The 22,695-nt window shown below is 35.5% G+C and overlaps 1 protein-coding gene and 1 pseudogene across 13 annotated transcripts in view; both read right to left on the bottom strand.

The window, feature by feature from the left end:
- Mgat4c (MGAT4 family, member C) overlaps window positions 1-22,695 on the bottom strand; it is a 764,987-nt gene that overhangs the window by 389,186 nt on the left and 353,106 nt on the right. For all 13 annotated transcript variants that reach the window (XM_039078699.2, XM_063263216.1, XM_017594737.3 and 10 more), the window contains one exon: window positions 901-1,009. The gene's annotated coding sequence lies outside the window, so the exon portion shown is untranslated. The remainder of the gene's footprint in view (window positions 1-900; window positions 1,010-22,695) is intronic.
- Rsrc1-ps1 (arginine and serine rich coiled-coil 1, pseudogene 1) lies at window positions 7,672-20,652 on the bottom strand (annotated as a pseudogene).

Raw genomic sequence — 22,695 nt, 5'->3', positions numbered from 1 at the left:
TGGAGTTACAAAATTGAAAATGGAAAGCCATTAGCCTATGTGGATTTACATTGTTATAGCATGTAAATGAGATATTATATACACGTCATTGTATAATTAAGTGCAAAGGTTCACATACAATTCTGCATATACACTCACCTATGAAATTTACTTGAATAAATATATTTACCTTCATGGGCACACACACATGTGTAGACACATATAATATGTATCAATATATACACATGTGAATATATAAATGCATACTGATTTTTTTCTTATGATACAGATGACTTCATGGACAGCTGATAATGTGTAGAGCTTTTTGTGTACTTATTGATTAGCAGTACAGGTCGGAAGATAAGAACGACAAACCATACACGTTGCCCACTTAGACACATTTGGTCTTTTAGTGTTAAAAGGAAAATCCATATATAAACAAATTCACCAGCGTTCTTATCTACAGCTTTCCCCATTCTGAAAATGAAGGAAATTAGAAAGCTCCAAAAGTTTGTCACTACTCCCAAAGGCATACTTATTGGTGGTGAGTGGGTGATCATTCACTACAATATCGGATAGAGGAAAACATAAACACACAGATTAAATCGCTATAGTTTCAATAGTCTTCATCTTGACCAGAGTTATAGTATTAAGCATCACATAAACACACATCCATTCATCACTTGAGGAGCTCTAGTTTTCTCTACTTCCAATACAATTTTAGCGCGACAAACAGAACTTAGTGTTATTATTTTTCTGCCCAATATAAGGTAAAAGACATCATGAAAAAAATCTTAAAGCAGAAAACATTTTGTAACTTTTAACTCAGAGCCTCTGCTCCCTGCCAGATCACTACTGTCTGAAAGGATCATGTATTTAATTCTTACCATAGAAAAGAAATGAAACGTATCTCTCTCTTACCAGACGGACTGTTGCTTCAACCTTGTTGTGGCATTCTGTGAAGGGAGTTCCCGTTTTGGAGACAGATCCAAAGTGGCTTTGTGCGTACAACTGATCTGACCTCCAATCCCTGCATACAAACACACACACATACAAAAACAGCGTAATTGGCTTTCAAGAAAGTGGTGTAAACATTCATCATGATGTCAGTTGCATGTTGAATCTAGTTGCTGTTACACTTGTAGACTTTTTATAAACAGGCTGACTACATGTCTCCTTTCAATTCCAATTGTTCGAATTTCTCCATTTAATGCAGTGATGAATATTTTTGAAGAAAGCATGGAATTGTGTCAGGTCATTGTGTGGACACCTTTAGTTTCTGAAGATACAGTCTCCAGAATTGACGAAAAATACACAGGATTTTAAATTAAGAGGACAAAGTATCATAAATTTATTGCCTCTATATTTTATAATTGGAAACATTAAGACTACTATTTATATCATTATGCTAAAGAGATGGCAGTATTTTTAAGAGTCTCTCATTTGTTATTTTATAAAAGTGAACTGAACATTCAATATCTCTCTTTTTCACAGAAGTCACATCAATGATACCTACAAGGTACACCAGAGTCTGAATCCAGCTGTTCTGTGTTTCTAAGTCTCATTAAAAATTCCACTGTACTTTTGCCCAAACCTTCAAAGAGGCTTAGTCACAATAACATCCTTTAATTTTATGGGAGCAGTGATGGAGGTCACATAAGCCTAGTTCTTCTTCTGATTTTTCACATTCAAAATTTATGGGAACATTAGATGATTATAACTATGGACATCATATCCTTTTTATGAAGAGAATGTGAATATTAGATCAAAACATAAGCTTGAATAAAAACCAAAAGTTCAAGCTGAATCATCCTCTGTGTTGATCTAAGCCATACATTGATCTGACAGGGACACAAACATATTATCTTTGTTTTGCTTCCTGAGTGTGTAAAAGATGACTAATGGTTATTAGCTGTCCTAAAATGACAGACTAAAATCTAAAAGCTTAGAAAGAGAGGAGTGCTCATTGCAGTTTTCGAGCCATCGTTTTGTGTTTATACAAATTAAACACAAATGCAAAACAATGTTATGGCTTTGTATATTAAGATCGCATAAAATTTTAAAAGGTATAAGTTATTTCAATGTTTACAAGTGAATAAAAATTATATATCCTACAAATATAAACATTAATTGCTGAAGGATACCTAACTATTCACCCACCAAATTAAAAAGACATCCAGAATCATCAAGGTTGAATTTTCCTTATTTAAGTGTATCTCTTATATTGGATCTTTGAAAATAATGCATTTAAAGCACACCTTCCCCGCCCCCCTTAGAAAACTAGTGGCAAATAATTGCAGAAGTGACCAAATGACATGAAAGAATTATTTTTATCTTAGAATTTTTAATGATTTTACTGGAAGAAATGTGTTTATATTCACGTAAAAATTGACAAAGGTTTATCAATAATAACAGACTAATTATTTACAACTGACACTGAACTTATTCTTCATAGTATTTCAAGATGATTTTTAAGATTAATTCAGTCATTATTCTCAATATCACATTTTAGTATATTCTTGTGTGTAGACATAAAGTAATTGCTACAGACGTCACAGTCAGGTAATAGGTTTCAGGGTAACTCAATTATTATTGCTTTACTTGTCCATATGAGGGGAGGGGAAAACCCTTATAGAAGAAGGGGAGGGGAGGGGGATAGGGGGCTTATGGACAGGAAACAGGGGAAGGGAATAACATTTAAAGTGTAAATAAAAAATATCCAATTAAAAAAGAATACTTACAAAACAAAAGTAAGGAACTGAAATTCTAGCCACTTTGGATCATAAAAAGCACTTAGGATATCCCTGAAGAGAAGATAATTCCCATTTGTTTCTTTTACTTTAAATTACTGATCATGAATAAAAAATGAAGCTTAACAAATATGAAGAATCACTGTGCTTATGAGAGAAAAAATGCCTTAAACTCTGTGTAGCAAATTGCAGTTCCTCTACACCCATGCAGGTACACCTCAGTACCTCCCAATTGTTTTTAAATTCACTTCCAGCCTTTTTACTGTCAAATGGAACACTTCTCATGTGTATCTGTTAGTCTTCCACAATACATTTTTCTCAACATTGTAAAGTATTGTTTTAATATTAATATTACTGTGCACTTAAAGTCAAAGTTCCCCTAGGCTTTCACACTTCCCTTTTGCAGTGCAATCTCCTCACTGGAATCAGTAATTCAAATTTGGCCATTTATTTAATGGAAATTGGAATTTGCTAACACTACAAAAGTATCTATCGCATTTCTTAGCAACAAATTCATAAAGAGCACCCCATTTGCCAAGTCAAAAAAATAAATACATAAAGACTTCAATTTACTTAACTTCCAAGTCTTGACTAATTTCTTCTCAGAACATTTTCTTTTCATATCTATAAAAGTCCTTCAATCCTCTATAATTCTGATATCATGAAGATCTTTGAATCTCAAGTTTATTTTATGCCTTCATTGTCTAAATAATTCTGAAATAATACTTGACTAGTTAAGTACCTTCACTGATCCAAACGTCTCTGTTTTGTTTATTACTAAATTTGTATCTATATTCTAGTCTTTCTATTGAACTGTGTATGATGCTCCATTTTTGTATTGATTTGGACTGTTGGATACTCAGAAACATTTCCTTGTTAAAAGGTGTAAGTTAATAACACCATATTTTGTTGACCTTTTATAAGCTTTTAATCATGTGTAATCATGTGCTTCATTGTAACAGTTTTCATAAATACATATACTGTATTTTGATAACATCAAGTCTCTACTATTTTTCTTGCTCAATTATTCTCTCTTATTTCTCTTCATACTTTCCTCTTTAAACTTAGTTCCTTCTACTTCAAAGGCTTTATTATAGCTGTTGTTTTCAGAGGTTTCAGTCCATTGTGGCAAAGAGGTTCTTATAGAACACAACAGCTCACATTAGGGTGGCAGAGAGGCCTGAACTTGATGGAGTCTTCTCCCTTTTCCCTTTTATTATTTCTGATGGTATTCAATGTCAAAACATCTCACAACAAAGCCAAAAGGAGAAAACCACAAGCACATAAAGCTACCTACAGAAGCAAATATAACAGGAACCAACAGTCATGTCTTTAATCTCTCTCAATATTAATGGACTCAACTCACCTATAAAAAGACATAAGCTAACAGATTGAATACACAAACAAGATCCAGCATTTTGCTGCATACAGAAAAACACCTCATTAACAAAGACAGACACTCTATCAGAGTAAAAGGATGGAAAAATGTCTACCAAGCAAACGGTCCCAAGAAACAAGCTGGAGATGTAATCCTAATATCCAATAAAATAGACTTTCAACAAAAAGTTATCAAGTGTGATGTGGAAGGACACTTCATATTCATTAAAAGGGAAAATACAACAGTAGAACGTCTCAATTCATAACACCACATTTTTGGAAAAAATGGTCCTACCTTCAGTCTTTAATAGTTTAGGAAAAGTTAATAATAGCTTAGTAAAAGCAAAAGTTAATAGTAGCTCAGTAAAAGTGATATTTTATTTAGGTGAGCTTCAAAAGAATTAAGACAAAGTGAGAGAAATCAATCAACTAGTTGTTCACCATGAGTTTAATAAGTATGAAGTATAAAAATCATTCCTTCAAAAATTTATACTTCTCTTATTGTTATAATTATAGTCACAGATAAAATGTACTGTTAAAAGCTATTAAAAACAATGACTTCATGAAATTCATAGACAAATGGATCAAACTAGAAAACATCATCCTGAGTGAGGTAACCCAATTACAAAGAAAAAAAACAACAACAACAACAAAAAAAAAAACATACCATATGGTATACATTCACTGATAAGTGGATATTAGCCCCAAAGTTTGAGTTACCAAGGAAGATACAATCCCCAGACCACATGAAGCTTAAGTAGAAGGATGACCAAAGTGCAGATGATTCAGTCCTTCTTAGAAGGGGGAAAATATTCATAGGAAGAGATATAGAGGTAAAATTTGGAGCAGAGTTGGAAAGAATGGCCATTTAGAGCCTGCACCACCTGGGGATACAACCTATATATATTTATATCCACCAAACCCAGACAACATTGCTGATTCCAAGAAGTGTATGCTGACAGGAGCCTGATGTAGCTGTCTCCTGAGAGGCTCTGCCAGAGCATGACAAATACAGAGTTGAAATCTTGCAGCCAGCCATTGAACTGAGAATGGGGTCCCCAGTGAAGGAGTTAGAGAAAGGACTGAAGGAGCTGAAGGGGTTTGCAACCCGATAGGAACAACTATATCAATTAACCTGAACTCCCAGGGACTAAACCACCATCTAAAGAGTACACATGGGCAGACCCTTGGCTCCTGCTGCTTATGATGGCCTTGTTTGGCACCAAAAGGAGGAGAAACCCTTGGTCCTGCCAAGGCTGGACCTAGTGTAGGGGAATGTCAGGTAGGGAAGGCAGGAAGGGGTAGATGGTTGGATGGGAGAAAAAGGATAACATTTGAAATGTAAATAAAAAATATCCAATAAAATATAATAAAATAGATGTTTTCAAATAAAAAACGAGGAAAATAGTACCAAGAGAAAGTCAAAAAGTCAGAGATATACCTGTGAGAAGTGGGTTGGGGGAGAGTTTGGAGGTATGGAGGGAAGGGAAAGTCGTTGGGATATAGTACATGAGAGAAGAATCTATTCTATTAAAAAAATTAAGTTTACTATGAAATTTATGTTGCTATTCACTTTAGAATGACTGATTTTGTTGGGTTATGCTTAGCATGTATATACCAAGAATCTATATGGTAGTGGTGGTGGTGTGTGTATGTTGACTAATTTACTGTGTTATGTAGCTTTCAGGCTATATTATTTTGTTGAAATGCTTGTGATACATGATAATATGTCAATGGTTCATTATGATGATACTAAACATCATATCATTGATAATTATGACCTTATCATATATATGATATATATATTTTTTCTATTATTGATATTAAAACCATATCCATTTGTCTTCTGTATGGACCTCCATTCACAGGAGATGAAAATCCTATTTGGCTTATTTATTTCATTCTTCTGGTATACCTGGGTGTGATACTCCATGGATGAAAAGAACATTGGTACCACAGTTACCACAATTGAAGTATCAATATGTGTATATGAGGTAAGCATTTTTTTAGTTATAGCATTTTACTGGAATTTTTATGTATTTACATTTCAAATGCTATCCACTTTTCTTCCTCTCCTATCCCCCCTGCCTCCCTTGATTCTGTGAGGATGTTCCCACTCCCATTCACCCACTCCCACTTCAACACCCTGGCATTCCCCTACACTGGAACTTGGAGCCTTCACAGGCCCAAGAGCTTCTCCTCCTATTCATGCCAGACAGTGACATCCTCTGCTACATATTTGGCTGGAGCCATGGGTCCCTCCATGTGTACTCTTTGGTTGGTAGTTTAGTCCCCGGGACCTCTTATCATGCTATGCATTGATTCCTCACTGTGAAAATAGGATGGTAATAAGCCCACTGACTCATTGTTGGATTTATAAAAACATAACTCTAATTTTTAAGATAACTTCAAGTAAGACAGCTCTATATAAAGATAATGCTAAATTTATAATAAGATTCATTTAAATTGGAATAAAATGTTTTAATAATATTCCAAAAATTAAGAAACTGGGGTAGCCACCATAGAGTACAAAATGCTAGGAAAACAAGAGGTTCCTAGGCCCCAATGATGAAATACTCAACAAAGGGGAGAGAGAACCTGGAGATACTGTGTGGACAGATTAGGCATGACCCCAAATTGAGTGATAGGACAACTCACCCTTCTCAAAAAATTTAACCCAGAATTGCTCCTGTCTAAAGAAAAAATGGGGACAAAGTGTAGAGCAGAGACCGAAGGAAAGGCCAGAGATGCCCCACCTAGGGATCCATTTCATATTCAGGCACCAAACCCAGACATTATTGCTGATGCCAAGAAGTACTTGTGGAAAGGGGCCTGGTATAGCTGTCTCTTGAGAGGTTCTCCCAGAGCATAAACAATACAAATGCCGATATTTGTAGCCAACCATCAGCCTGAGCACAAGGGAATCCCAATGGAGGAGTTAGAGGAAGGACTGAAGAAGCTGAAAGGGAAACTGAAAGTTTGCAACTCCATAGGTAGAACAATAATATCAACCAACCAGACCCCCAGAGCTACAAGGACTAAACCACCAACCAAAGAATACACATGGAGGAACCCATGGCTCCAGCTGCATATGTTGCAGTGGGTAGAATTATCTGGCATCAATGAGAGGGGAGGCTCTTGGTCCTATGAAGATTTAAGGATCCACCATATGGTAATGCTAGGGAGGTAAGGCAGGAGTGGGTGTGTAGCTGGGGGAGTACCCTCATAGAAGCAGGGAGAGGGGGTAGGATGGGGAGTAACAGAGGTGAAATTGTGAAGGGGGATAACATTTGAAATGTAAATAAATAAATTAACCAATAAATTTTTTAAAAAGAAAGTATAAGCACTGTACATTAATATACAAAAGTTGTCTTTTAAGTACTTAAAATACTTGTTTGCACATAGTCAGTGATTTGTAAACATAACTTCAGAATGTAATGAAACAAACAGAGCAATAAATGAACAATATTAATAGGACCAATATTGATAATAAAACCTAATAACAATGAATTGTAGAACAGGAGAAACATTCCTGAGTTGTGATTTTTTTATATTAAATGCCTATTTTGAGCATCTACTTGTTTTGAGAATGTTGCCAAAGGAAAAAAATGAAAAAAATTGACACATATATCTACAAGTAAAAGAACTGGGTTAGTAAGATTACAAAGTTCAGAGATCACTATCTACTACTAAAGAAAACTCCAACACTGGATACAAATCTGTTATGATAAGAAGGAGCAAGACTAATTGATTTATTTTCAAGGAAATATACTTGGGTGGACCATTGTTTAATTTCATCATCATAAATTGGCTTGTTTTATATTCTTTCTCAATATTTCCTCCATGGAAAAGAAGAAAAGATTGTGTTCCATAGTGAAAGGATTAGTGTGAAATAAGAGAGTGAGTTCATAGTGAGACAAAGTTAACAAGATAATATACTTACAAATGAACAAATAACAAAATATATGATTAACATATATATATATATATATATATAATTTGGTTGAGAATAATCCAATGCCCTAGCCCATTATTTGTTCATGCCACTTTACAATGTTAACTAACTCTGGTATGGCATTTCAGATCGAGTATTGTATGAAAAAGTGGGAGAAGTAGAGAAAATCCTGAGAGATCAGGGGAGACCACCACTTCTGCTCACATTCCTGGCCCCAGAGGAACCTGTCTAGTCGCCTCTGGATACAAGAAAATAGTAGCAGTCAGAAACATGAACCTTCTGGTTTCTGCCTGTGCTCTGAACTGAACTGAACTGATTCCACTGCTCCCTCCAAATAAGTCCTGTGGAGGAGAGAGCTGGACCCTCAGAAGGGCAGACAATCCTGAGAACTCAGGGGAGACCACTACTTCTGCCCACATTCCTGACCAAAGAGAAAATCATTTAGTGCGCTCTGTGCCCTCTGGGCACAGGGACCTAGGAGCAGTCATGGGCAGGACCCTTCAGGTTTCTGCCTGCACCAATAGTTGAAAGTCAGTCTTCAGGAGCATTGACACACCTGAGAGCAGACTTAAGACAAACCATTCTAGGCAAAGCAACCCACCTGGAGTATTCAGGTCGCACAAAACCAGGAGCAGCTCTCTATTCCCAGATATGGCTGAAAGAAAACAGGTGTACAGAAGTACTGACACATAGGCCTACAAGAGGGTCAAGCCACTGTCAAAGACAGCAAAACAAGCTAACACCAGAGATAACCTGATGGCTGAGGCAAGCACAGGAGCCTAAGCAACAGAATCCAAGACTACCTGGTATCAACAGAGCCCTGTTCTCCCAGCAAATACTGGATATCCAAAGACACTAGAAAAGCAAGATTTGGATTTAAAATCACATCTCATGATAATATTAGAGACTTTAAGAAGGACATAAATAACTTCTTTAAAGAAATATGGGACAACACAGGTAAGCAAGTAGAAGCCCTTAAAGAGGAAACACAAAAATACCTTAAAGAAATACAGGAAAACACACCCAAACAGGTGAAGGAATTGAATAAAACCATTCATGGTTTAAAAATGGAAATAGAAACAATAAAGAAAGTACCAAGGGAGATAACACTGCCTTTATATGTTACTTAATCTTTTCCCTAACTGCTTTTCATATTCTTTCTTTTTTTATGCATTTGGTGTTTTGACTATTATATGAAAGGAGGAATTTCTTTTCTGGTCCAACCTATTTGGAGTTCTGTAGGCTTCTTATATGTTTATGGGCATCTCTTTCTTTTGGTTAGGGAAGTTTTCTTCTATAATTTTGTTGACTATAAACTGGTCCTTTAAGTTGGGAGTCTTCACTCTCTTCTATACCTATTATCCTTAGGTTTGATCTTCTCATTATGTCCTAGATTTCCTGGATGTTTTGGGTTAGGAACTTTTTACATTTTACATTTTTTTGATGGTTGTGTAGATGTTTTCTATGGTATCTTCTTTCTCTGAAATTCTTTCTTCTATCTCTTATATTCTTTTGGTGATGCTTGCACCTATGACTTGTGATCCCTTCCCATGTCTTACCAAAGTTATGTTCATCTATTTAAGTCAAATGTTTCCTTACCTCTTTCAGAAAATGTAAGTGTAGTACCCTGACATCTGTCCTGTTCTCTGACCTCTCCACTCTCCTTTTGTAGCCACAAGTTTCTCCAGATGCTTGAAGGTTTTTATCCAAAGCACCTGTTGTGAGACTTCTGTAGCTTGTTCCCACCTAGGAGCATGCATAGCTCAAACACAGAATGGGCCACTAGGTTAAGACACCTGAAACCATGTTTACAGAGATTGCCGGATGAGAATGAGAAGGTAAATACCTATTCCATCTGCGTCTTATGGATGATACACTGCATGCCATGGTCCATATCGCTCTGTATCATTAAACTAGCCTCAACTTCCTGGAAGATATAGAATCTTTCAGGGTTGGAGAGATGGTTCAGCATATAAAATACTTGCTGAACAGTATTGAAAATGAGAATTCAGGTCCAACACCTATGTAACTAATGAGGTGCAGTAAGTGTAGACTATACACCAAGGGTTCAGACACTCTCTTATCCACTCTACTTGTGAGCAGGAACATGTGTGGATAGACTTATACGGACGATGATGACAAGTAAAACATAAATATGAATATAATAAGCCAAAACTTTCAACACCACAATTTATTAACAGCAAAAATAGATTGTTGATCTGAATAAACATTTTTAAAAGAAGAAATAAACAGCAACAAGCCTATTTAAGATTAGACACACACATGAATAACTAGGGAAAAGAAAATCAAAACCACGACATGATGTGACCCCATTTTAGCTCCAATGAGTTTTATAACAAAAACAAAAACGAAGTGTCTGTGAGCATATGGAAGATTTATATACATTGGAGCTAATATAAATCAGCATCCCAAGTGTAGAAGCATAGAAATTCATTTACAAATGAAAATTATGCTTGCTATAGGATCCAAAAATCCCACGTTTTTGATATAACTAAAGGAAAATTATTCACTAAATCAAGTAAATAAATGTACTAAAGTTTACTGCGGCCTATTTATGGTGATCCTGCTATGAAACCATCAAGGTTCCATTAAGCAACAAATGGAAAAATGACATGGAAGATGGAAAGTGAATGCTATTCAATTTAGGACATTTCTCAACTTCATATTTAAATACAAAACAAAAACAAAAAAAGCCAAAAAAAAAACCCAAAAATTCAACAGAACAAAAATAGGATAGCTAAAATAATAGAAGAACTGCTAAGAATCTCACCATTGTTGATTTCCAGCTATACTACAGAACTATAGTAACATAGGAACAAAAAAGTCTTAAGTTTGACATAAAAGCAGATACATTGATCAGTGGAATGGAAACAAAGCCAAAGACATAAATCTATACATTAATGGTCACCTGGTTTTTGATAAAGAACGCCCTACCCATAACCAACCAACTAACTAAAAAACAAAACAAAATAACAATAACAAGAAAAACAAAACACAGTGAATAAAGAAAGCATCTCTAATAAATGGTGCTGGTCAAGCTGGATGTTTGTATGTAAAGAATCCAAATAGGTTCATACTCATCACCCTGCTCAGAAATCTAATCAAAATGAATCAAAGACCTCAACATAAAACAAGATATACGGAACCTGATTGAAAAGAAGGTTGTGAATAACCTAGAACTTATTGGTAGAGGTGAAGTCATTCTGAACAGAACATCATTGGCTCAGACACTAGGATCTACAGTTAATAAATAGGACTTCATGGAACTGAAAAATATCTGTGAGGCGAAGGACAAAATACAGTATGAAGAATAGGAAAAGATTTTAGCAATTCCACATTTGGGAGAGAAGTAATATCTAAAATATATAAACAATTCGAGAGAATAGAAGTCAGAAAAAAATCCATTTAAAAATGGGATCTAGATCTAAAAAGAGAATCTTCCATAGGAAAACCCCAAAGTGTCTGTGAAATAAATATTTAACATTCCTAGCCTTCAGTGAAATGCAAATCAAAACCACTTTGAGATTCCACATTATACCTGATAAAATGACTGAGATCAAAACCACAAGTGACAGCTCATACTGGCCAGTGGAATATGAGGATTATGCCTTCTCTCCTAGTGGGTTTGCAAACTTGTCCAGCTACCATAGAAATCAATATGCTCATTCCTTGGAAAGTGCTTGGAAAGTTGGTATCTGTATAACTCAGAATCCAGCTGTACTATGTTTTGGCAAATAACCAAAGGACCATATGGACTTGGGCAAATAACAACAAAATAAAACAAACAAAAGGCCAAACCAAACAAAACAATAAAAAAACCCCAAAAACAAAAAACAAAACAACAAAAAACTTGGACTCTTCCTCAATCATCTTCATTGCTGCGTTATTCATAATAGCTAGAAATTGGGAACAACCTAGATGAGCCTCATCAAAAGAATGGATAGAGAAAATGAGATAAATCTTCCCTTTTCAGTAAGACATTGAAAATAATTGGCTATTTTTCTGTTTCAATTTAATACTTCCTAACGTTCATTTTATTGGGGCTGAATACAATTGATTTACCTGCTATACTATTTTGATTATTCGTTAAATGTTTCAAGTACAGTTAATGTAAACCAAATAATGTTTAACTATATGCCTAAATTGATCAAAAATTCCTATAAATCCTAACTACTAGATCATATATTAAATTCAACCACTTTGGAAATCGGTTTGCTTTCTTCTAAATCAAAAGACTACCAGGCAAGGGATAGCACCACACCCAAAGGGAGGGATTCTCCCCGTTGGTCACTAATAGAGAAAATGCCCCACAGCTGGATCTCATAGAGGCATTACCTTGACTGAGGCTACTTCCTCCTCTTTGATGACTATAGATTATGTCAAGTTGGCACAAAACTAAGGAGTACACCTCTTGACCGTATTCTCTTTCTGTCTCTCTGTCTCTGTCTCTGTCTCTCTGTCTGTCGGTCTCTCTCTCTCTCTCTCTCTCTCTCTCTCTCTCTCTCTCTGTCTTTCTCTCTCTCTGCTTCTCCTTTTCTTTCTTATCTCTCTCTCCTTTCTCTCCCCTCCCTCTTCTGCTCTCTTAAAAATGAAAATAAAAGCTAACATTAAGAAAACCATCTCCAGTACATAGTCATGGCACCCATTTGAGGGATGGGGCCACACACCAATCTCAAAATTTTTAACCCAGAATGGTTCCTGTCTAAAGGAGATGCAGGGACAAAAAATGGAGAAAAGACTGAAGGCAAGACAATCCAGAGACCACCCCATTTAGGGATCCATACCATCTAGAGACACCAAACCACCATACTATTGCTGATGCCAAGAGTGTTTGCTGACAGGAGCCTGGTATATCTGTCCCTTAAGAGGCTTTGTCAGCACCTGACTAATACCTGACTAATACAGATGCAAATACACCAACCATCATATTGAGCCTGGGGACCCCAGTGGAAGAACTAGAGGAAGGACTGAAGGAAATGAAAGGGGTTGCAACCCCATAGGAAGAACAAAAATATCAACTAACTGGATTCCCCCAGAGCTCCCAGGAAGTAAACCACCAACCAAAGAGTATACCTGGAGGGATCCATGGCTCCACCTACATATGTAGAAGAGGATAGCCATATCTGGCATCAATGGGAGGGGAGGCCCTTAGACCTGTGGAGGGATGCTAGAGCAGTCAGGCAGGAGTGAAGGAGTGGGTGGAGGAACACCCTGAGAAAGGGAAAGGGGAGGTGGGTGAGATTGGGGCTTTGTGGAAGGGAAACCAGGAAGGGTGACAGTATTTGAAATGTAAATAAACAAAATAACCAATAAAATATTCTTTACAATAAAGAATTTCTTCTGCAAAAAAATTCAATATAACATAGCAAAACAAAATGCATATAAGAGACCATGCTGAAATATTCATTGTCATGTGCCTGACCTCGGACATTGTTGGTTTATACGTTGATACTCTGTTGGTGAAACCTCATTTTCCCTCTCCCAGTTGCTATCAATTGCTTCCTGGCTTGAGGTTGGATTCTGTGTCCATTTCCCTTTCTCAGTTTGGAAATTTACTTGGTTTTAACATGTGCAATTATTTTATCTTTAAAATCTATCTCCTCAGACCCATTACTATTTTCAAGTTTTACACACACACACACACACACACACACACACACACACACACCTATCTTAAGCATTGTAATGCATACAGTGCATTATTCAAAAGAAATAATACGAAACAGATAATCTGAAAGTTAAAGAAAATGTCTTTACAAATATGTTTTAACATTATTATTTCTGCTAATATCGATTTCCTAAAATGGTCTCTGACTTGCTCACCTGGAATAACAAATTGTCATCTTCCCTTTCGAGTGGGCAGAATCTGTAAACATGAAAGTGTTAATACTATCATGATCATGTTAAAACATGCTGGGCCCTGATGGGAATAATTTTGGGGTAATTGTCCAAAAGATTCATGCCTCCTGGCACTGGAAAAGCAAATGTCCTTTCTCTCAACTACTTTTGGACCTCCTTGGAAAAAATAATAAGTAGATAAATAAATAAACTAATAATTAATTATTAATTAAGCGGTGGACAAATATAAAACAATATAAAAACTACTCTAATTAACAATATTCTACAGCTACTAGTTAAAATACAAGGAAGTTATCTAAATTCACCTATCTTAGAGAGGATAACAAGAGACCTTGAGGGAAAAGCCTTAAATATATTTTTTTCATTTAGTATCATAAATGAATAAATGCACACGCACATTATCTATCTCTATCTTATCTCTATCTCTATTTGTCTATTACACACACACACACACACACACACACACACACACACACACACACTCTTTTCTAGATCTACAACAATTCTACTTGTAGTAGTTCCATTCGTTTCCACATGGAGGTGAAGCTCCATATGCATCCTCCCAGTTCTCATCCGAAAAGCAAGCTGTAAATAACAAATAAAGCTGTTATAAATACAACTGTTATGAATTAAGGACACAGTTTTGTTTTAATGACTTCTGTCATAATTACAATCTTTATATTTAATGGTCTTTAAAAGCCATTAATTATTGATACTTTAATAGTTTTGAGGACTTGGGATGCAAATCCTACATCCTAAGAACTTCTTGGGAATAATGCAGTTGATATAATGTAAAACCCTCCCACGTCCTTGGCAGATATGACCACAAAATACAAGGCACACTGACTATATTGAGTTTATTTCCCTTCATCAAATAAGTCATATTTTATAATATTTTGATTCTAGAACCTTACACAAACAAAACTAGAATATTCCCACGAACAAGTAAATCTTTATACTTAAAATCAATAGTTTGGTTGTCTAAATGGCCTGTTGCAAAAAGAAGAGTCTTGGACTAAGGGTAAGGACTATTTGAATTGAACAAGACAACTCCAGTAAACCTGGCAAAGTAGGTATATAGGACCACCAACAAGGCTGCAGGTACAATACAGAGTAACAGGCAACTGAGAGATGCTGAGAGTGGATGAAATAGTCTCTCCAGAGGAAACACACCAATTGGTTATCCAACACCAAACCATCATCCCTACAATTATACAAACAAGTAAAATTATATAGACAGAGAGGGTCAGATTTAGGAATTTATCTGTATATAAAGTACATTTATATGAGTAAATAGAAACAGCATGGATATTAATAGAGCAACGGAGGAGCATTCGGTACAGTTTGCAGAGAAGAAAGGGAAGAGATAAGTGGTAAAATTGTATTACATTCTCACACATCAAAGAGAAAATAGAATATATCACCTCATGAATATCATATTTGTCCTTATTATTTATCAGTTATTCTGATTGAATTTTTACTGTCTTCACCTCTATGTACCTATCTCCTCTTTGGCCTCATCGCTATTTGACAGGCTGTGACGCAATGCTTACCTGTGTCTGCAGACTTTATCTACATTAACTATTCAAAGCAATCTTTGCGTCTGATAGTAACAAAGTGGTAAGTAAAAACCCAAGCAGTTTGGTCTTTTTTTTTTTTTTTTATTCTTCGAGCAATACGCTTTTAAGAATATAGTGTGAAACCCCAGGATGTAACTCACAGCAGTTAAACTGTTGAATTTCCACTCCTTCCCACATTTTACTGTTATCACTAATGTCGACAGTAAACCAGGCCATGGAAGAAATCTCCTACTTTCTCAATTTACATGCCAATGAAAACCACAACTGATTTTATCCCAGGAGTGAAGAAAACGTTATGTTAACGCACTGTGAGAGAGTTTTAAAGTCTCGGCACATTTTTTTCCTGTCAATTCTCATATTCTGTGATCCTTAAATATAAATTTTTATTACATTTTATGACTTTTTCATAAATATTATTCCCCCAAATGTCATTGGTTTGAACATCATTTCAATGGCTGCCATGGGGAATGGATATAGGTGTGACAAGTTAGATGAAAGCTCACATCTTATTTCTCCTTAATTGTTTTCCTAACACGTCTCAGTCTTGCCAATCCAGATGAAGCAATTTTGTTACATTTTAATAGGTCCTCCCCTTCTTACCAGAGATCATATGGCAGACTACACTTTAACCGAGCTCAATAAACAATTCTTCTTTGTGCCTTTATGTCTCTATTCAAATTCACAGTGGGATCAATAAGGCTCACAAATTCACAAAATATTTCAACATGCACAAATGCTCAGACTTCCCAGAATTTAATGAAAGTCTTGAGAAATTGAATGTTCTGATGAACACATTGGTTAACAAAAGAGGGGGGAATGGGCATGTCAATTTGTAAGGCCGATTCAAATCGTAACAAACCTTCAATTTTGTGGTAAAAAAAAACAAAAAACAAAAAACAAAAAACATTTCCTTCTACTGTCATATAATGAAAACACAAAGCCCTCTGTTTCAGATAAAGCAGACTTTCTCTTTTGTTTCTGTTTGTAACATAAGGGAGCCACATGCCAGCTGCATGCTGCATGACTTCATGAGTACATAACTGTATTTAAATCATTTATATATCACATTTTACAAAAGTAATAGGGAAATGTGTTCCCTTACATTCACAGTTAGTAGATGGAACAGATGGTGAAAGCTCACTTTAAACTAATATGAGCATTAAAATAACTGATATTGCATGCATTCCTTGATGTAGTAGGCATTTAATTTACTATAAAATAAGCCTGTAGCTTTCCAGAATATATTAAAGAATGATGTGTCTTTAGACACGGTTTGCTTATATGAAGAAACTTGACATCACAAGTTATTCATCAGAATCTCAAATGTAAATAATTCATTCATAAATTCAATAAATAATGACTGAAAAGCTGTGATTTTTCAGCAGTCACTTAAAATTAAACTGCACACAAAAATATGTAGACGTTGTACCTGCCTCCGAGGCAACAATCTTATCAGAGAGAGAGAACTTGGAGGAGCAAAATAATACTTGAGTGCCATGGGAAGTTTGTAGCACTTCAATTTGTAATGACTCAGTGAGCGGAATTATCATGGGGCATGGAAATGTAGTTTGCAAAATTTTACAATAGAGTTCGGAATGAAGCCTGGAGGAGAGAACCTACCATTTTCTGTAGGATTGAAGAGCTGAAAGAGGAATGAATGCTTCACATATTCTCTTCCTCTTTTCCTAGTAGTATACAAATGTAAAGAAATGTAGATAATAAACATTGAGTGGCAATCGAAACACAAAAAGCGATCATTGTCTATAACAAAGCACTCTGAGGTCTTGGCAGTTATCTTGAAATTTGTCTTGGATGCCATCATATCTGGAACAGATTATTCAGCCTTTATCATTATAAGAATTTATATTTTGTACAAGCTGTAGTATATCTTACATTGCTCTAAGTTTGAATCTAGAATTTCCCTTTGTCTATGGTCCTTTCAATATGACATTGTGAATGGCCTGAGCCTACTTAGAACTTTATCTTTCATGTACTTCAAAGCACTTATTTGCAAACTCCTATTCACATAATAATCCTTCACTTAAAGTAATTTTTTATTTATGTCAACACTGATATTTTTTATTATTTGCTTAAGTAACAGTATAATATGTTCATGTACTCAGAACATTTATAACAGATTCACTATCCACAATGTTTGATTCAAGTTACCAAATATTTAGTTGACCATGAGAGAAGAAATGAGTTTTCTTTTTTCATGTAATTGGCTAAGTTATTTTTGAGAGTGAAAGTTAATACTTGTATTTAAAACCTAAATCTTCAAGCTTACTGTCAATCCGACCATAAGTCTACTGCTTAGGCCACAGGACTGCCCATCAGTCTTTCTTGTCGGAGAGCAATCAATCTCTTGAACCATTTTTCTTCAGCTTCAGTTTTTTCAATAAATAAATTTGGATGAGCTAGAGAATTGTCATCTTGGTACTTGATAGCCGTGGGGATGCTGTCAGGGTCTATTTCCTTTCCAGTGCTGGGTGGGTCAGCAGCTACTGATGCTGGTTCTGATGTCACATGTTTCACGTCCCTTGGTTCTACCAACTTTTTGACCTCTTTACTTGATCTAAACATCTGCTGAACAAAAGAATCACTTTCAATTGCTTCAATTTCTTTTACTCTTTTCACTTGTTCTACCAGGGTGGCTTGGTCTTCTTCTTTTCTTCTCTTTGCTTCTTCCTCATTCCTTTCTTTGGCTTTTAATGCTTCATCAACTTTTGCAGCAGCTTCAAGGACCAAGTGAAGTCTGGCTTTGGCCTGCTCAGCTGGAGGCAGATGTTCTAATCCAGCCTTGATGTTTCCACAATCCTGGCATTTGATGCTGTACACCTCTTTGTCTTTGCCTTTATCCTTCTCCTTTTCTCTCCTCTTTTTGTCCCTTTACGTCTGTCTCTATCCCTGGACCTACTACGAGTTCTTCTGTGGCTGGTTCTTTCACTGCTTCTACTATGCGAGCGTGAACGAGGTCTTGACCTGGACCTTCTTGTTCTGCTTTTTGGCCGAGACCTCTTTACTCTATAGGCTTTCCCTCGGCCCCTGGAGCGACTGCGACTTCTTTGTCTTCTGGAGCCATAAGAAGAGCTGCTGCTTGACCTGCGCCTGCGTCTTCTCTCATGAGAATGTGAGCTAGGCTGGCCGTCTCTATACCAGGATCCTGACTCCGACCTTGGCCTCCTCCCGCCCTTCTTGCTACTATATGTCCTGCTGTTTGAAGAGCTGTTTGAAGATGACCGCCTCCAGTGTTTCTTTTTCCTCTTGCTTCTTCTTTCGTCTTCAGTGTTTGAAGACCGGTGTCCCATTTCTGGGTCGACCTTCGGGTTCACACCTCCTGACATGGGGACCTGAAACCCCCTCTTCTAACCTGCTCGCCACCGGCGTCTACAGAACTTGTTTCAATTTTCATTTAATGTAATTTTTATTATGCTTATCTTTCCTGGCATGAAAGCGAGGTTAACTTTCAATCAAACAAATTTATTTAGAAACAATTTTTAGAAGAATTTTTTCTAATCTTCCTTCATTTTAGTCCTTCTCTACAAGTCCAAGCATATAAATTAGTCATTTAGTACAAGGAAGCATAAGATATACTCTTCATTACTTACATACAAAGCATCTTTACTGGGCTAATTTCTTCTTTAAGTCTTTTAATTATATAAATGTATATGTATATACATTGAATGGAAGTTCCACAAAGTCCAAACAGGTCATTGAATCCCCTGGAAGTAGAATTCCAATCAACTGGGGAACTATTCAGTGCGAGTGCTCTAAACCAAAGTCTAGCCTTCTACAAGAACACGCACTTTTGATCACTGCATAACAACCCCTGTCACAACCAGTTTACTTTAAATCTGCGTCTGTGGATGTATGGCTGACAAAAAGGGAAACTGATCAAAACAGAATGTTACTTGAAAAATACTTCATTTGATCAATAATTCATCCTTCCTGTGATTCCTTAGTTATGTATATTTGTGTGGTTTCAGAGATTTTTTCTGTTTTTTCCTTTTTTTTGTTATTATTTTTTAACTGGGTATTTTATGTACTTACATTTCAAATGTTATCCCCCAACTCCCTGCTTCTATGAAGATGTTTCCACTCCCACCCACCCACTCCTTCCTCAACACCTTGGCATTCCTACATTGGGGAAATAAGCCTTCACAGGACCAAGTGCTTCTTCTCCAATTGATACCAGACAATGCTTTCCTCTGTTACATATGTGGCTGGAGTCATGGGTCCCTCCATGTGTACTCTTTGGTTGGTGGTTTAGTCCCTGAGAGGGTCTGGTTGGTTGAAATTTTTGTTCTTCCTATGAGGTGGCAAACCTCTTCAGCTCCTTTAGTCCTTTCTTTAACTCCTCCATTGGGGTCCCTGTCCTCAGTCATATGGTTAGCTGCAAGCATCCTCATCTATATCAGTAAGTCTCAGCTGTTAAAGGCTAGCCTCACACCCAAAAGTATAAGAGATTTTGTTTCTTAAGAACGTACAATGCAGAGTTAATGTGACATTCACTTAACCAGTCTTCTCTCCGAGCAACTTTTAACTTTATGAATCATCTCGCTTCATCCCAGGTGCTCGGATCATATAGGACGGTACGGTCTGTGAGGAATTCTACATTATTTTCTCTAAGATACCTCACTGATAACTTTGAAAAGAGATTACCAGTCGATGGAGAACACGGGACATTTTCAGGATAGAGTGTGTGAGTGTGTGACATAGAACTGTTGTTGAGGCTTCTGCTAATCTAATGAAACTCTGTAAAAGTAGAGGCAAATTATTTACTTTAAAAACATTAAAATGTCATTTTGTAGTACTTAAGGATGAAAGAATAAGCACTGGGAATAGAGAAAATTGCATCTACACACTGTACAGTGATTTTCTATTGAAGTCTCTCAATATGGTAGTCATGATCATTGAAACATGCACCTGCTTGGATTTGATTGTAACATCATCTTCTCAAACAGCCATCTATATTCTCCATGTGCTTCTAATTCATCTGCACCTACAATTTGCTTGGATAATTGTACTTTCAAATTCATGCAGATGTTCAGAGAATATGTTTATGAACACTCAGCCTTAAAGATATAGTCCATCAAAACTTACCAGAGTTTAACAACCTCATCTATCCAAATATATTGATTTTTTCCAAGTATATATATATATATATATATATATATATATATATATGTTTATCTAATTAAATTCTCAGAAAATACTAAGATAATGTATGGAAAATAAGTGATATTTTTATATTATCTAAATATAAGAAATATTAATTTTGAACACTAATATCTTTTTATTTTTGTAAATAAATGTGTAATTAATGAACTTAGTGTCAGACTCTAAATAAATACATTATATTTATTTACTGATTAACATTGTTTCAAGCACATTGGTAAAATTTTTTTATTAAATATAACTAGTTCAGTTAGGAGATAGAAATAGGGCTTACATGGTGTTGCAAGAAAAACAGACCAGGATAATTAGGTTATAACCAATATTATGTATCAATAAGTGGGAGACTCAAAGATCAACCTGGGTCATTTGTCCCAATAATCTGGATTCTATGGTGCTCAGAAATAAAATTCCCACAGAAACAATGATCACTCTTGGAATGATTTTGCAAAATAAAGGAATCTAAGAACATACTTTACACTGGTTCAAAACTTAACATTAACCAATCACAGCATAAATAAAAGGTAAAAAATTACAAAACTAAAAAAAAAATCACTCCTAGAAAATAACAAAGAAAAACTCTGATTACATTAGGCATCATGATGAGTTTTGGGTATCAAACTAAAGTTAGAAATTAAGAATTAATATAATAAACTAGAATTAAAATTAAATCTCTCTCTTCCAAATAACATCATATTTTTAAAATTATTATAACATCTCACAAATGATATCAGATAAATAATATCATAAACTACAATCGTACAAAGAACTATAACAATTCAATGATATAAAATAACCCAATTACATAATGGACAATCAATAGATCAAAGATACGAGGATGATAAATAAACACAAGGAGTTCTACAACCTAGATTGTCAGAGAATGACAAGCCACACTAAGAAATAACATTGTATGTAGCAAAATGACCATATAATAGAATTATCATACCACAAATACTACTTAGTCTTGGATACAGCAAGAACTGCTATTCATCACTACTGAGAATTAATACTCAGATAACCACTGTGTGCCAGTTAAGTAGTTCATCACAAACCTTTCAATATTTTATAATAAAATTTAAGATTTATACTACACAATATCAATGTAGACATAGTCAAAATTTATTTCCACAAAAGAGCTTCCGTGTAGATAACTGTAGCACCTTCATTTATAATTGATAACACTGAGAATGATCCAAGTCTATTTTTGAGGCTGACTAGACAAATTAGATATATGACTTAGGAACAAATGGATTTTCTTGAGCACTAAATAGAAATGAGTTATTAAGCTCGAGAATTGCATGGAAAGTCTAAACTAGAAGACATGTTGGTAAAGTTCAAAAGGCAAACTGGAAATGCTCTATTCTGTATTATTTTAAGTAGATAATATTATAGAAAAGGTAATATTATAGAAAAGGAAGAATACACAAGGAAGATTTTTAAGCACTCTCTAGGTGTTTGCAAAATGGTGGGTATGCATTATTTTATGTTGCTGAAACCCACAGGATCAAAACTCTATAATGAAACTAAGGAAATGCTTTTAACTAAATGTGCTTCTCTAATGGAAATATTAATGTTCTCTATGGAAAATTAATATCTTTCCCAATAAAATGATTTGATCATTGATAACTCTATTCTCAATAATTTCGTAGGCACAGCCTTCTGTACTAATCTCTAATTATTTTTTAACTCTTGCTGCACACTGTTTATCAGGAAATATACTAGGTTTTATTTTGAATGATTTTTTTTCCCATAAGACATTCAGTTCTTAATTTCTTAATGCCTGTATTTTGCCAAAAATGCCACAGAAACTTCCTGATATGTTCTTAAGGGTTCAAACTGATGTCTTCATTCTATATCCCTTCTGCTATTCATCCACAGTAGACACAAGTACCAGAGTTGACACGGGTTTAATATGTAAGTTGTTTAATTAGTTCCATTGCAGAATGGGCAATCGCTGACTGTCCACTTTAAAGTCAAGCCTTTGATCTTCCAGGAA

The sequence above is a fragment of the Rattus norvegicus genome, chromosome 7 (genome assembly GCF_036323735.1).
Source record: "Rattus norvegicus strain BN/NHsdMcwi chromosome 7, GRCr8, whole genome shotgun sequence".
NCBI lineage: Eukaryota > Metazoa > Chordata > Mammalia > Rodentia > Muridae > Rattus > Rattus norvegicus.
The sequence above is the reverse complement of the archived record's forward strand: the minus strand, read 5'-3'. Positions and strand labels throughout refer to the sequence as shown.